Here is a 17,118-nt window from a genome sequence, read left to right on the forward strand (position 1 = left end):
TATTTTGTGGTATAAAATTTTAACAACAAGAACATAGTTTGAATGTTTTCAAACTTGTTTGCAAACTAAATAGATCCTTCTAACTTAACTTTTAAAATACTTCAAGACCTGTAATATATCTTAAATATATGCTAATTTAATAAGGTTTAACTTGGTTTTTCAAAGAACACCTTAAAAACTGTTTTTACGACGTCGGAGTGTAACCGGGGGCTGTTTTGGGTTGGATAATTAAAAACCATCTTAAACTTTGAATTGGAGGTTTATTTTCTGGAAAAATGATTTTTACTATGAATATGATAACACATAAAAATTTCATGATTTAACTCAAAGTATAAGTATTTTTAGAAATATAATCATTTAAGGTTGTTTACATGATGGAAAATGATTAACTTCATAAGTTTCACTAAAGTTTGACCTATGACCTGTGATTTCGAATACAAACTAAGGTATTTACAGTTCATAGTCTTAAAGAGGGACTCGATCCAAGGAAGTGGCAAGTTGAATCAACGAAAACGGAGTTGTAACGAAGAAACTATGACCAAAACGAGATCGGATATCTAAGACTAGTTTAGCTACGAAAATAATTGGAGAAAATTAAATAAATCACATCTTTTTAAAATAACATGATATTTTATATATATGTACTCATAATTTAATTTTATATGGTTCAGGATCACCCGTAAACAATACGAGAAGATTAATCATAAGATCCCATGATTGTACGCAACACGTCATTTGACAACACCGGTACTTTATGTACGCAACACGTCATTTGACAACACCGGTACCATGGGTCAAGATTAATCTCGACCAATACATATACGATGGGGGTTTTATTTATTTCATTGGGGGTTTATTAAACACCTAAAAATGAACCATTAAAATTGAATTACTAACATCGGACTGCTAACTACGGACTAAGAAATTATTAAAAGTATTAAAAGTATAATAAGTATATATATGTGACGATTGTTTTAAAAAGAAAAGGTATTGATATATTATATATGGATAGGTTCGTGATATCAACCGGAGACCAAGTCAAAATATATATATCTTCAAGGCAAAAGTGAGTATATAGTCCCACTTTTAAACTCTAAGTATTTCGGGATGAGAATACATGTATTTTATGTTTTACGTTATGGACACAAGTAACTGAAAAATATATTCTACGTTGAGTTGTACCACTGGCATACTTCCCTGTAGCTTGGTAACTGTTATTTACAGCGGTATTGTAAACGCGAATCCTGTTGATAGATCTATCGGGCCTGACAACCCCAACCGGACTGGACGACCAGTATTCAACGGTTGCACAGTACTTCGTTTCGTGACTACACTTGGTACGGTGTAGTAAGATTTCATAATAAAGGGAATATGCGACGTGATTAAATGTTAAGTATGGTTACCAAGTGCTCAACCACTTAGAATATTTTTATTAAAATGTTTATATATGAAATCTTGTGGTCTATATATATATTGCTGCCGGCATTAAACCTATATCTCACCAACTTTATGTTGACCTTTTAAAACATGTCTATTCTCAGGTGATTTCTAAAAGCTTCCGCTGTATTATGTTGAATTTGAGCAGGATCTTGCGTACGCATATTTGTGTCAAAAATAAGACTGCATATCCAAGAACTTGTGTTGTAAAATATGCTAGAAATCGTGTTGTTATCATCATTTGTAAAGTTTGTAAGTCGAAGATTATCGCTAAACGATAATCATCTTTATTTCGTCCAAAGCTTGTATCAAAAATAAGAATCATGGTTTGTAATGTATAATATATGCAGTTTTTCTTTTAAAAATGTCGCATATAGAGGTCAATACCTCGCAATGAAATCATACGTTATCTAACACGTTCTTACGGTTAAGGACGGGTTATGACAATTCACAATCAACAATCTTTTAGCTTCTGTCTTGTTTGATACTGGTGCGGATAGAAGTTATGTATGTAGACATTTTTGCGTTAAGATTAATTGGTCATTAGTCCCGTTAAAAGAAAGTATGCTTGTCGAGGTCGCCAATGGAAAACTTGAGAAAGTTGACCATATTAGTCGTGGAGCTATTATCAACATAGCTGGTGCAGATTTCGAAATTGATTTGATACCTATCAAACTGGGAAGCTTTGACGTGATCGTTGGTATGGATTGGTTGAGCAAGATAAAGGCCGATATTATCTGTGGAGATAAAGCACTTCGCGTACCACAAGGAGATGGCGAACCACTGGTTATCTATGGAGAGAGATGTACCTCGAAGTTGAACCTCATTAGTTGCGTGAAAGCGCAAAAGATTATGAAGAAGGGACGTTTTGCTATCCTAGCACATGTGAAAGCGGTAGAAACTGAGGTGAAGAGCGTGAATGATGTTCGAATTGTGAACGAATTTTCCGATGTCTTCCCAGAGGAATTGCCTGGATTGCCGCCGCAGAGAGCAGTAGAGTTTCAGATTGATTTAGTGCCAGGAGCTGCACCTGTAGCTCGCGCACCTTATAGACTCGCACCTTCCGAGATGCAAGAATTACAAAGTCAACTACAAGAACTACTTGATTGAGGATTTATCCAACCAAGCTTGTCGCCTTGGGGCGCACCTGTGTTGTTTGTGAAGAAGAAGGATGGATCCTTCCATATGTGTATCGACTATCGTGAACTCAATAAATTGACTATCAAGAATTGGTATCCTCTTCCACGAATTGATGATCTTTTTGATCAACTACAAGGATCGAGCGTTTACTCAAAGATCGATTTGCAATCCGGATATCACCAGCTAGGGGTGAAGGAAAGTGACGTGATGAAGACTGCATTTGGAACTCATTATGGTCATTATGAGTTTCTCGTGATGCCATTCGATTTGACAAATGCACCTGCCGTGTTCATGGACCTCATGAATCGTGTCTGCAAGCCGTACTTGGATAAGTTTGTTATCGTCTTCATAGATGATATCCTCATCTACTCCAAAAGGGAAGAAGAACATGAGCAACACCTCCGACTAGTACTTGAACTCTTAAGACAAGAGCAACTTTACGCTAAATTCTCCAAGTGTGAATTTTGGTTGAAGGAAGTTCAAATTCTGGGTCATGTTGTGAGCGAACAGGGTATCAAAGTTGATCCCGCCAAGATTGAAGCCATCAGCAAGTGGGAGACCCCCACTACTCCGACGCATATTCGCCAATTCCTAGGTCTCGCCAGTTACTACCGAAGATTCATCGAAGGATTTTTTCTGATTGCGAGTCCTTTGACCGCGCTGACTCACAAGGGTAAGAAGTTCATTTGGGAACCCGCACATGAATCAGCATTTCAAACTTTTAAGAAGAAGTTAACCACCGCACCTATCCTATCGCTTCCCGAAGGCAGTGACGACTTTGTTGTTTATTGTGATGCATCGAAGAGTGGTTTTGGTTGTGTACTGATGCAATGATCAAATGTTATTGCCTATGCCTCCCGCCAATTGAAGATTCACGAGCGAATCTACACTACTCACAATCTTGAAGTTAGAGCCGTTGTCTTTGCGCTCAATTTGTGGAGACACTATTTGTATGGAACTAAGAGTACTATCTTCACCGACCACAAGAGCCTCCAGCACATCTTTGATCAGAAGCAACTGAATATGAGACAGCGTCGATGGATCGAGACACTCAACGACTACGACTGTGAACTCCGTTATCACCCTGGCAAGGCCAATGTTGTAGCTGACGCTCTAAGCCGAAAGGAGAGGACGGCACCTCTTCGTGTTAGGGCTCTGAACATCACCATCCATTCGAACATCAACAACCAGATCAGAGTAGCCCAAGATGAGGCTCTCAAGAAGGAGAATATATCTCACAAACATTTGAACATACTTGTCTCTCGATTCGAGGTTAGGGAGTCTGGACTCCGATGTTATGCCGGAAGAATTTGGGTACCTCTTTATGGAGACCTACGAAACCTGATACTTGATGAAGCACACAAATTGAGATATTCGATTCATCCTGGAGTGGGCAAAATGTACCACGACCTTAAAGAAAAATATTGGTGGCCGAATCTTAAGAAGGATGTTGCGACTTATGTTGGTAAGTGTTTGACTTGCTCGAAGGTTAAAGCCGAGCATCAGAGACCTTCTGGGTTGCTTCAACAACCGGAAATCCCACAATGGAAGTGGGAAAGGATAACGATGGATTTCATCACCAAGCTACCAAAGACGGTGGGCGGATACGATACTATTTGGGTTATTGTTGACCGCCTTACCAAATATGTACACTTCCTAGCGATGAAGGAAACTGATACAATGGAGAGACTTGCTCAACTTTACATCAAGGAGATTGTATCTCGTCATGGTGTACCTTTATCGATCATCTCAGATCGCGATCTCCGTTTTGCCTCTAGATTTTGGCGTTCTTTGCAAGAAGCCATGGGAACTCGTCTTGACATGAGTACTGCTTATCATCCACAAACCGACGGGCAAAGTGAATGAACGATTCAGACATTGGAAGACATGTTGCGTGCATGTGTCATTGATTTTGGAAAGGCCTGGGAAAGGCATTTGCCACTAGCCGAATTCTCGTACAACAACAGTTATCACTCGAGCATTAATGCTGCACCTTTTGAAGCATTGTATGGCCGTAAGTGCCAATCCCCTATTTGTTGGGCCGAAGTAGGCGAAAAGTAAATTACCGGACCCGAGGTAGTCCATGAAACAACGGAGAAGATTGCCCAGATTCAAGCTAGACTTAAGACTGCCCGTGATCGCCAAAAGAGTTATGCCGATCTCAAATGTAAGGACTTTGAATTCAATGTTGGTGATCGTGTAATGTTGAAGGTTGCACCTTAGAAAGGTGTGATCCATTTTGGAAAACGTGGAAAGTTAAACCCACGATACATTGGTCCTTTTGAAATCTTGGAACGTGTTGGACCCGTTGCTTACCGTTTGGATCTACCAGCACAATTGAGCTCAGTTCATCCCACCTTCCACGTGTCGAACTTGAAGAAGTGTCTTGCTGCACCTGAACTTATCATACCACTGGAAGAACTTACAATTGATGACAAACTCCACTTTGTGGAAGAACCAGTTGAGATTATGGATCGTGAGATCAAAACCTTGAAACGCAATAAGATTCTGATCATCCGAGTGTGATGGAATGCCAAACGAGGACCTGAGTTTACTTGGGAGCGAGAGGATCAAATGATGTGAAAGTATCCTCACCTTTTCCCGACTCCTCCATCTACCTCAGCCTAAATTTCGGGACGAAATTTTCTTTAACAGGTGGGTAATGTAACGACCTTGGAATTTCCAACGTTTATTTATTAATAATTATTATTATTATTACGTGTGATAAAACGAATGTATGTCATTACATTTACATGTTGTCATGATTGCCCGAACTTGACTTTTAAGTGCCCGAAACGTCTTTGTGACACACAAAACTTGCACGAATAATATTTTCAAGTATTATTTACATTCATGATTAGTTTTATTAATCATTTTAATTAACTAAGGCTGTTGGTTAATTACTTGGGCTTTAAATGGATTAATTTGTTAATTAAGTGAACTTGGGCTTTAGTAGTGAAATGGACTTATGACTTTGGGCTTACAAGCCCACCCTACACTTTAAGTGGACTAATTAGCCCACTCTTCCACTAGTAAGTATTACTTGAACATGGAAACTAGTTAGTTACATCAATTGGAATCTAGTTAACTTGTTATCCCCATTAAACCCCATCTTTTGTCCAACTTTTAAAGCTTTAACACACTAATAACCAAAGAACAACTCCCCCTCCCTATTTGCTGCAGAAACCGTGGCCTTAGAGCCATTAGAGGGAGGTTTTGGTTTCAATTCATTCATTACTTACTTACTAGAATTCTCTCTCAAAAACACACACACATACTTGCTTCATTTCTCTCTCAATTCTTCTACATTCTTGTAAGTAACTTGAAGCATTTCTCCCTTTCTTTTTCTTGCTAAAACCGTGGCCTTTCACCCTCTAATCATCATCATCATTTGTTGTTTGATACTTGTTGTTCATTGTTGTTAGTTACTTGTCTTTGTTAGTTAGTTATTTACATGTTGTTATGAATCAAACTCACTAGTTTGTTCATCACTTTATCTTGTATTAACAAGAGCATTCAAGAACTAAACTCTCTAGTTTAGGTTCCACATATACTTTCTTTAAAGATTGCAAGTTCATGTGTTGATTAAAATCATACTTGTGATTCATGAAGTAAACTTTAAAGTTTACTTTCTTAAAGATCAAACTTTGGTTTGAATCTTTAAAGTATGAACAACCATGAACTAATTACTTGTTACTTAGTTTATTTACTTCATGTTATGCACTTTAATTTATGTTTGTTGGTTGTTATTGGTCAAATGTTACTAGTTAACTTTGATCTCATTAATCTTGAACTTAAAGTTAACTTAAAAGTTCAAGAACATGTAAATAAGTTTTCTTTAAATATAACTTTGTATACTTATGCTTGATCTAGACTTTTGAGTCTTGTATCTTCAAGATCTTACTAAGAACTATGTTCTACATCTTAAGATCTTGATTAGTTAGTTTACTTTCAAGTTTGTAACTTGTTATTAGCTTTAAAGTTCATGTATGTGTTAGATCTAAGACTTTGATGTAACTATGGTCCATCAAACTTCATACAACTCTTAAGTGAGTTGTGCTTCATGTCTTAGACTTGCACTAGGGTTATGATCGTCAAGACTTAGTTAATATGATGTTGATACATCAATGAGTTATACACTTGAAGCTATATGCATCAAGGATGAGAACCATGATGAACATCAAGCACCAAGACCACCGGAACTCACTTAAACTTACTGTTTCTGTCCAAACCCTACTGACCTGCTGTTTCTGTAACATACCAGTAGACCTGGGCTACTGAGACCATGATTTTTAGATAGAACTTTTCGATTAGATAACTTTTCATATAGGACTCGTCTTAATCCGAGTTACGGTTTAGGATTTATGGCCCTCCGATAGTCACTATGTCCTTTAACGTTGTGCAGAAATTTCTGACCTACTCGAACTTAGACCGTCGCCACGGTCAAACCAAGACGAGTTTGTTTCTGTAAATTTTACCACACTTAAGGGACTCATATATGGAGCTGTGGCCACTGGTCTCACCTTAATTCAGTAAGGGTAGAGGCCGTGGTGACTGATTAAAGTCAGCTTTTGTTTAAACTATTTTCATGAACGAAACCTACTTTACACCTTTTGTTAAATGATGAATGATGATAACCTTTAAGACCTTATTTATATACTTTTAAACCTATTAAGATGATTTACTGACTTAGTACTATTTGCCTTAGGTTGAGGACCTTCGGACCGATTACTTGCACACCTTTTCCGAACCGACTTTACGACTACATTATCATTGTGAGTTATAGCATTCCCTTTTTACTTTAACTTATTTTGGGAACTGAGAATACATGCGGATTTTATGTTTTACATACTAGGCACGAGTACTTAAACTTTATATATGTGTGGGTTATATAACGGCAGAAACATTCCCTTTAGCTCGGTAACGTTTAGTCATTGGTTTTTGAACCGGTGAACGCGAATCTTAGATATGGTTCCATAGGGTTTGACATCCCCACTCGGGCTAGTAGCGCTAGCATTTAACGAGTGTTTAATACTTCGTAAACATATGCACTTGCCAAGTGTACTTTCAGGGGGTATAAACGTTAAGTTAGTTACCAAGTGCCCACGGTTAACATATACTTTATCATACTATTTTGAAACGCTCTTTGTAGCACTGAAATCTCGTGGCCTACCTTACTTACTATTATACTTAAACTATAGCTCACCAACCTTTGTGTTGACGTTTTTAAGCATGTTTTTCTCAGGTGCTTGAGGTTAGCTTCCGCTGTGTACGAGTTGTGCTGTAGACACCCGCTGCTTAGAGTTGCTATCGCATGAACTACTTTATTTTTGCATTCAAACATTAGTACTTTTGAACTATGACTTGTAACGACCGTTGTGGTCACATACACTTATTATTTGCTTCTACTTAGTGAAGCATGCTTTTGAATTGTAAAACATTCGATGTTGGTTTAGACATCACGTTATTTATGAATGCAAACTCTTTTTGAAATCGCATATAGTACTTAACCTTGTAATGATCCTATTGTTGATGATTCGTACACGATGGTTTTGTACGGGGCATCACATGATCCTTCTTGCCACAATTGAAGCATTCACCATCCTTTCTCTTATCATTTTCCCAGTATTGTTGGCGATGATCTCTTCTTCCTTGTTGAGCTCCCCCTGAAGTGTTGCCTTTTGATTTTGGGTGACCCTTCCACCCATATGTTTTACTTTCTTTCATCGCCTCTTGTCTTCGAGATGTTGCTTTCTTCTTATTGGTGAAGAGTGCATCTTCTCTGTCTTTTATGGTTACTTCATTCATCTGCTTGGCTAATGCCTCTTGATTAGCCAATAAATTCTCCAGCTCTATTAATGATGGTTGAGTAGGCTATCCTCTCACAGTGGCTATAAATCCATTATACTCGGATCTTAAGCCGTGGATGATAATTCTCTTCATCCTTGCATCACTCACTTTCTATTCAGGGCCAAGTTGAGATATCTCACGACAAATAGATTTCACCTTGGTGAAATACTGAGAAATAGACAGACTTCCTTGTGAGATACCCGCGAGCTCATTTTCCAAGAGCTGGAGGCGTGCTTCATTCTTCTTTGAAAATAATTTTTCAAAAGTTTCCCAAGCGGCCTTTAGTGTTTTCTCGTCACGGATGTGCTCCAATAGATCCTCCTCAATTGTAGTCTTCAATATAAATAAAGCCTTCCCGGCCTTGATGTTCCATTTTCTCAAGGCTTCAGCATTTTCTTTCGGTGGAGGCGTTGTGTCACTGCCAGCAACTATTTCCCATAAATCATGTCCTTGTAGGTAGGATTATATGCAAGTCCGCCAATAACCATAGTTGTGGTTATTGAGACTCTTGATTCAACTGCTCGTACATGCAAGATCTGCCATCATGATGTCCAACGTCCAATAAGCTTGGTCCCAGACCGATGAGCTTTCACAGTTCCTAACTATGCTCCGACAGAATCTCCCTTAGGACCTTGGTGTTAACAAGACGATGTAAACGTCCAACGTTTACCGATGAGTACCTCCACTAGCAATGGTCCCGAACGACCCGCTCTGATACCAATTGTTGGAAGCTTCGATGAGCCCAACACACCCACTATAGAGGACCTAGATTATACGACACTCACTATACCAACACTTTGACGTTGGTTAGTGATAGTGCTCTAAATGAACATATATTTAGAATCAATATCCTTCCAATATGTAAAGCTTTTAGTTACAATTGTTCTATTTTTTATGTAATAATCGTTTAAATAAATAAGTGCAAAGACAAAAGACAGAATCGACGATTTGAAGACGCAAATGACCAAAAAGCTCAAATGTACAAGATACAATCCAAGTGGTTCAATTTATTGATGAATAACGTCTAAAAATAACAAAAGTACAAATTACGAAACTCAAAGTACAAGATATCTAAGCATACGAAAAGGCGTTTGAAAATCCGGAACCGAGACATGAACCGAGCATCAACGCGCGAGTCAACGGAGCAAAAATTACAAGTTAACTATGCACAAGAATATAATATAATATATATATATATATATATATATATATATATATATATATATATATATATAATTATATATATTATATATATTTATTAATTATGTCGACAAGCAAATGGCTAAAAATTGGTGAGCTGGAATCAGGACCTCCGCGATGGCGGAGCTGCAAAGGGTAAAACCTCCACGATCGCGGAGCTGCAAAAATCAGATTTGGCCTATAAAAGGCACGAGCATTCTGCCGAGTTAGATACCTCTGATCTATCTATCTCTCTCAATTTATATATATATATATATATATATATATATATATATATATATATATATATATATATATATATTAATTTTAATTTAAGATTAATAATAAATTATGATTTAGTTGGGTTATTGTAAGAAATGTTTTACGGGTTTTAAGTTGGAACTCTGGCCGTGTAACACTACGTGATAAATAATCACTGTAAGCTATGTTCTTTGTAAGACCCGATTATTTGTAGTGTACATAAGTGTAATTAAGATACTTGAAGTGGGGTTTTGTTGTACATATTCAAAAAGGGGGGACAGATTCTGATCTGGGGGTGTTGCACGCCACGCAGGGTATTGGCGCGCTGCGCCAATGGTCTGTGACAGATTCCTTTCTTTTTAATTAGATATTTTGAGGGCAAATTGGTAAATTCACTAAAGGGCCGACTTTAAGGCTCTAGATTCAGTTTGGTGAGCCTAATAACACCATTTTCACCTACTTCACCTCTTCCAAATTAATTTAGTGAGAGAAAGGGTTTTCTAGAGTGAGAGAACTCAAATCAAGGAAGAAGAAGCCGATTTCGGGTCTAAGTGCAAGCTTTAAAGTTGTTCATCTATCCTCTAGCTACATTTTGATTGTAGTGGTATGCTCTAATCTTGATTTCCTAATTTAATTTTGTGAAAGGGTTAGTGTTAGGGTTAATGGTGAACTTAAAATCCACTTTGTTAATAAATTGGGTGTTTTGGGTGAATTTGGGTCATGTAGACCTAAATATGTTTAACTAGGGTTTTTCAAAGTATTAATTGATGTTTGAGAGCTTAAATTTGTTAGTTAGTTACTAGCACACCTATATCTAAGTAAATGGGTGTTGTGTGGGTTAGTGGATGACCCAAAATGGGTATGTTGACTTTAAAATGGTCAAATGGGTTATAATGGACCTAAGTTGGTTAATGGTTGTGAAAGATGCATAAACTTTGTATTGAAAAGTGTTTTAAACCTATCTTAGCTAATTTTAAGGTTTTGGTGTAAGTTAACCCAATTTTAGGTTTAAGGGTGCAAATGGGTCGAAATTGCACCTTAGGTCAAAATGGCACTAGAATGAAGTTAGTGGTTGATAATGCTAAAAACGAACATATATTTCATAGCATTATTCCTCAAGAAAGACAAGCTTTTAGATTGCAATTGTTCTATTTAAAAGTGATATTCGTTTAAATAATAAAAGGTGAAGACAAAAGACAGATTCGATGAATTGAAGACGCAAACGACCAAAAAGCTCAAAAGTACAAAATACAATCAAAGAGGTTCCAATTATTGATAAGAAACGTCTCGAAATTACAAGAGTACAAAATTCAAAACGCAAAGTACAAGATATTAAATTGTACGCAAGGACGTTCGAAAATCCGGAACCGGGCCCAGAGTCAACTCTCAACGCTCGACGCAACGGACTAAAAATTACAAGTTAACTATGTATATAAATTTAATATAATATATAATTAATTATATAAATTATATATATATTATATTTATATAATAAACCGTCGGTAAACAAAGAGCCAAAATGGAGTGAGCTGTAATTACAAACTCCGCGACTCGCGGAGTTTGAAGAAGAAAAGGGCCGCGAGTCGCGGAGCCCAAAAAACTGAAACTCCCTATAAAAGCAAACGAATTCTGATCGCAAAAATCCATATAATATATCAATCTCCCTATCTATATACGTAATATTTATATTTATAATTTATATTTTAATTTTAATTTTAATTTTAATCCTAATAATAAGGGTATGTTAGCGAATGTTGTAAGGGTGTAAGTCAAAATTCTGTCCGTGTAACGCTACGCTATTTTTAATCATTGTAAGTTATGTTCAACCTTTTTAATTTAATGTTTCGTAGCTAAGTTATTATTATGCTTATTTAATCCGAAGTAATCATGATGTTAGGCTAATTACTAAAATTGGGTAATTGGGTTTTGTACCATAATTGGGGTTTGGACAAAAGAACGACACTTGTGGAAATTAGACTATGGGCTATTAATGGGTTTTATATTAACTAAACAATACATTGTTAATTTAATATACGAACTTATAATTCGACGTATTTATATATAACCACATACGCTTGACTGGGTACGGTGGGCGGGATATCTATAAATACCAATAATTATTCATTTTACCGGACACGGGGATGGATTAATAGTCAATGGACTCATTAAAACAGGGGTGAATTACATTCAAGGGTAATTGGTGTAATTGTTAACAAAGTAGTAAAACCTTGGTTTACACGCAGTCGATAACCTGGTGTATTCATTAAACAAAGTATTAAAACCTTGTTACAATTCGAATCCCCAATTAGTTGGAATATTTGACTTCGGGAATAAGAATAATTTGACGAAGGCTTTCGCTCTTTATATTTATGACTGATGGACTATTATGGACAAATCTGTATGGACATATTAAATAATCTAGGACAAAGAACAATTAACCCATGGGCATAAAACTAAAATCAACAAGTCAAACATCATGATTACGAAAGTTTAAATAAGCATAATTCTTTTATTTCATATTTAATTTCCTTTATTTTATATTTAATTGCACTTCTAATTATCGCATTTTTATTTATTGTTATTGTATTTAATTGCATTTTTAATTATCGTACTTTTTAATTATTGCAAGTTTATTTTATCGCACTTTTATTATTCGCAATTTCATTATCGTTATTTACTTTACGCTTTAAATTAAAGTCCTTTTAATATTTTACATATGGTTTTAACTGCGACTAAAGTTTTAAAATCGACAAACCGGTCATTAAACGGTAAAAACTCCCCTTTATAATAATAATATTACTTATATATATATTTGTATTTTTATAAATTTAAACTAATATAGCGTTAAGCTTTGTGAAAAAGATTCCCTGTGGAACGAACCAGACTTACTAAAAACTACACTACTGTACGATTAGGTACACTGCCTATAAGTGTTGTAGCAAGGTTTAAGTATATCCATTCAATAAATAAATAAATATCTTGTGTTAAATTGTATCGTATTTAATAGTATTTCTTGTAAAAATTAATAGTATTTTATACCACTCTGCTTAAACATCAAGTTATTTTTGGCGCCGTTGCAGGGGAACTCTTAAACGACGAAAGCGCAACGCTAAATATTTAAAAAAAAAAGATTTTTATTTTTAGTTTACTTTTATTAAAATTCACTTTTGTAAAAATACGTTTTTTATTATTCAAAAATATAAAAAGAAAATAAAAATTTATATATTTTTTTAAGATTTTGTCAAATATTTAAGTTTTATAAAGTTTCTTTATTTTTATTTTATAAAAATATAAGTTTTATTTAAATATTTTTATTTAAAAAAAACTTATTAATATATATATAAATCTATTTTTAAGATATTTTTAAAATTATAAAGTAGTTCTATTTTTATTTTAGTTTTTAAATATAAGTTTTTATTATATAAATATTTTAGATTTTAAAACAGAAAACAGAATATATAAAAAAAAAAAAACTGAAACGCACGATTTTAGCCTGGTACACGTCTGAAATTTAAAACCCCGCGACTCGCAGAGTTTTCCAGCTTCGAGAATCGCGACTCGCGGAGTTCTCTCTGACACGTGACCAGAAACCCTAATCTGCATCATTACGTAATTATTATTATTATTAATAATTAAAAACCCTAATTAGTTTTGTTAATTTATTATTAAGTTTAGTTTATTTATTTAATTTGTAAATTTAGTTTATTTAATTTAATTAAATTGTAAAATTAATAGTTTTATAAAATAAATAATATAAAATAATATTTTTATAAAAATTGTAATTTTTACAACTTTTTGTATATTTTTATATTTTGTCCCTTTTTAATTGTTTTAGCGTATTTTTTTGTATTTTTAGCTCATATTTAGTTTTAAACTTAGTTTTTGCCATAGTTATTTTTACTTCTAGATTTTTAGGCTTTGCCGTAGAATTCCTTAAATGCTTTTTCTTTAGACTAAGATTTAGGTACTTTAGAATTTTGCGACGCCTTTTTAAGTTTTAGTTTCTTTTTAAGTTATTGCCATTTGGGATAGAGTTTTTCTTGTAAGCTTTAATATTTTTAGACACCTTTTACCTATGTATCAATTATTATTCCAATTAGTAATCTCAATTTGCGATTATAATTTTAAGTTAGTGATAGTAATAAGGTTGGGTTAGTCTAGTGTTCTTAAGTTCTATAAGTCACTCTTTTTCTTTCTTATTTTTATTTTTCGATCTTTTTCCGACACGCTCTTTTTCTTTCTTATTTCTCGTCATTCTAGTTTTAGGACATAGATTTTTTATTCTACTTCTTATCTAAATTTCTTAAAATTACGAAAATTTATTTTAAGTGGTTAAATTGATAGACATCAAAATTTTCTGGTTCGTAGTAATAGTTGGATTTGTACGTGGACCGGGTTATTGGAGCCAAACAGTCCTCAATTATATTGAGACCAAACGAATCCTGCCCCTCTGCTGCATCTTTTGGCTATTCGAAACGTGAGCAAAATCAGAAAAGTCTATTGATTGGATAACTTATATAATTTTTCTTTCCTTTTTAAAAACTAATAGGATATTCAGTGAATGCACCGAGCAAGACGTTCACCACCTTTTGTACGTTCACCACCTGTAACTAGATCAAGACATTTAGCAAATATTACCGCCGTTGATTTTTCTTTAGAATCGTCATCCAGTCGACCAAGTACTCCAGTTCAAATTTCCGATAATCCATTTTTTGAACCCGACCTCACAATTGAGAATCCGGAAAATATTCAGGGACGATTCATAGATCCTGAACCATTAAATTTTCCTCCGGAACCACCAATCATTCAAACAGAGATTGTTGAGGAACGAACCATTAAATCAGAATCCTCTAGTGATTCCGATTCAATAAATTCAATTATGGAAGTAACAGAACCTTTAAGTATGGAAGACCGAATGAGAGCTAAACGCACTGGCCAAGGTCACGCAATTACTCATCCAGACATTAATGCGCCAGATTATGAAATCAAAGGAAAAATTCTACACATGGTGACTAATCAATGCCAATTTAGTGGTGCGCCGAAGGAAGATCCAAATGAACATCTTCGTACCTTTAATAGGATCTGCACACTATTTAAAATAAGAGAAGTGGAAGATGAACAGATATATATCTCATGTTATTTCCCTGGACTTTAAAGGGAGAAGCCAAAGATTGGTTGGAATCGTTACCTGAAGGGGCGATTGATACATGTGACGTTTTAGTTGAAAAATTTCTTAAACAATTCTTTCCTGCATCTAAAGCCGTAAGACTTCAAGGAGAAATTGTTACGTTCACACAGAAGCCAAATGAAACTCTATATGAGGCGTGGACAAGATTTGAAAAGTTATTAAGAGGATGTCCGCAACATGGTTTAGACACCTGTCAAATAGTACATATATTCTACCAAGGATGCGACATCACTACAAGGAAAGACATAGATATAGCAGCTGGTGGTTCCATTATGAAGAAAACCGAAACTGATGCTTACAAAATTATTGATAACACTGCTTCCCACTCACATGAGTGGCACCAAGAAAAAGATATCGTTAGATCATCTAAAGCAGCTAGAGCCGATTCTAGCCATGACTTAGATTCCATTTCCGCAAAGATAGATGCTGTCGAGAGACGAATGGAAAAGATGACTAAGGATATTCACTCAATACGAATTAGTTGTGAGCAGTGTGGAGGACCACATTTGACAAAAGATTATCTCAGTATTGAATTAACAATGGAACAAAGAGAGAATATTTCATACATAAACCAAAGGCCTGGAAATAATTATCAGAATAATTATCAACCGCCGAGACCTATTTACAATCAAAACCAGAACTATAACAGAAATATTGCATACAACAACCAACAAGGTCCTAGCAATCAACAAGTATCCAACAATACTTACAACCAGCAAAGACCTAATTTTCAAAACAAACCACCACAACAAACCGATGATAAAAAGCCGAATTTAGAAGATATGATGACGAAGCTAGTTGAAACTCAAACGCAGTTTTTCACATCTCAGAAACAAACTAATGAACAAAATGCCCAAGCATTTAGAAATCAACAAGCTTCTATTCAAAATCTGGAACAAGAAGTAAGTAACCTAGCAAGGTTAATAGGTGAAAGAAAACCGGGAAGTTTACCTAGTGATACAAATGCTAACCCCCGGAATGAAACAGCTAAAGCCATTACCACAAGAAGTGGTACAACACTTAAACCACCTGAAATACCTGTAACTTCTGATAAAGCTATTCCTACTCCACAAGAACCACAACCTGATCAAGATAAGGAAAAAGAACCGGTAGTTGAAAAGGTTAATGAAGATAACACAATTAAGGATAAACCTTATGTTAAACCATACCAACCACTACTTCCTTACCCGAGTAAAATGAAGAAAGAGAAACTTGAAGCCGAGCAATCCAAATTCTTGGATATGTTTAAACAGATAAATGTAAATCTTCCTTTCATTGATGTGATTTCAGGAATGCCTATATATGCTAAATTCTTGAAAGATCTAATCTCAAATAGAAAGAAAATGGAAGAACTCTCGGCTGTTACCATGAATGCTAATTGTTCAGCAGTGCTGTTGAATAAGATACCAGAAAAATTATCTGATCCAGGAAGTTTCACAATTCCATGTTTTCTGGGTAGTCTTAGTTCAATAGAAGCATTGGCAGACTTAGGTGCTAGTATAAATTTAATGCCGTTTTCACTATACACTAAACTAGACCTTGGAGAATTGAAACCAAAGAGAATAAGCATACAACTAGCCGATCGATCAATAAAATATCCTAGAGGGATAATGGAGAACATGCTAGTTAAAGTTGGTACTTTAGTATTTCCAGTAGATTTTGTTGTTCTGGACATGGAAGAAGATTCTCAAGTTCCTCTCATATTAGGAAGACCATTCTTAAACACGGCTAAAGCAATGATAGACGTGTTTGGTAAGAAATTGACCCTAAGTATAGAGGATGAGAGTGTTACCTTTTCAGTTGATAGAGCAATGCAACAACCACAATCTGCAGATGATACATGCTATTATATTCAAACTATAGATGCACATGCAGAATATTAGAAGAATTTCCAGAATTACAAGGAACAGGAGAATGTTCTTTAGGAGAAGGAACTGAACAAATTGATGAAGCTGAAATGTTAGCTACACTTATAGCTAATGGATATGAACCAACAACAGAAGAAATTCAAATGCTAAAAGAAGAAGACAGATATCGATATAAATCATCGATAGAAGAACCTC

At 35.2% G+C, this 17,118-nt stretch overlaps 1 non-coding gene across 1 annotated transcript; it reads right to left on the reverse strand.

Moving 5' to 3' along the window:
• Positions 1 to 15,132: 15,132 nt before the first annotated feature.
• LOC139850851 (small nucleolar RNA R71) lies at positions 15,133 to 15,239 on the reverse strand. Its single transcript, XR_011760229.1, has one exon. It is a non-coding gene; the product is annotated as a small nucleolar RNA R71 (small nucleolar RNA).
• Between the last annotated feature and the right edge of the window lie 1,879 nt (positions 15,240 to 17,118).

This window comes from Rutidosis leptorrhynchoides, chromosome 5 (assembly GCF_046630445.1).
Source record: "Rutidosis leptorrhynchoides isolate AG116_Rl617_1_P2 chromosome 5, CSIRO_AGI_Rlap_v1, whole genome shotgun sequence".
Classification (NCBI taxonomy): domain Eukaryota; kingdom Viridiplantae; phylum Streptophyta; class Magnoliopsida; order Asterales; family Asteraceae; genus Rutidosis; species Rutidosis leptorrhynchoides.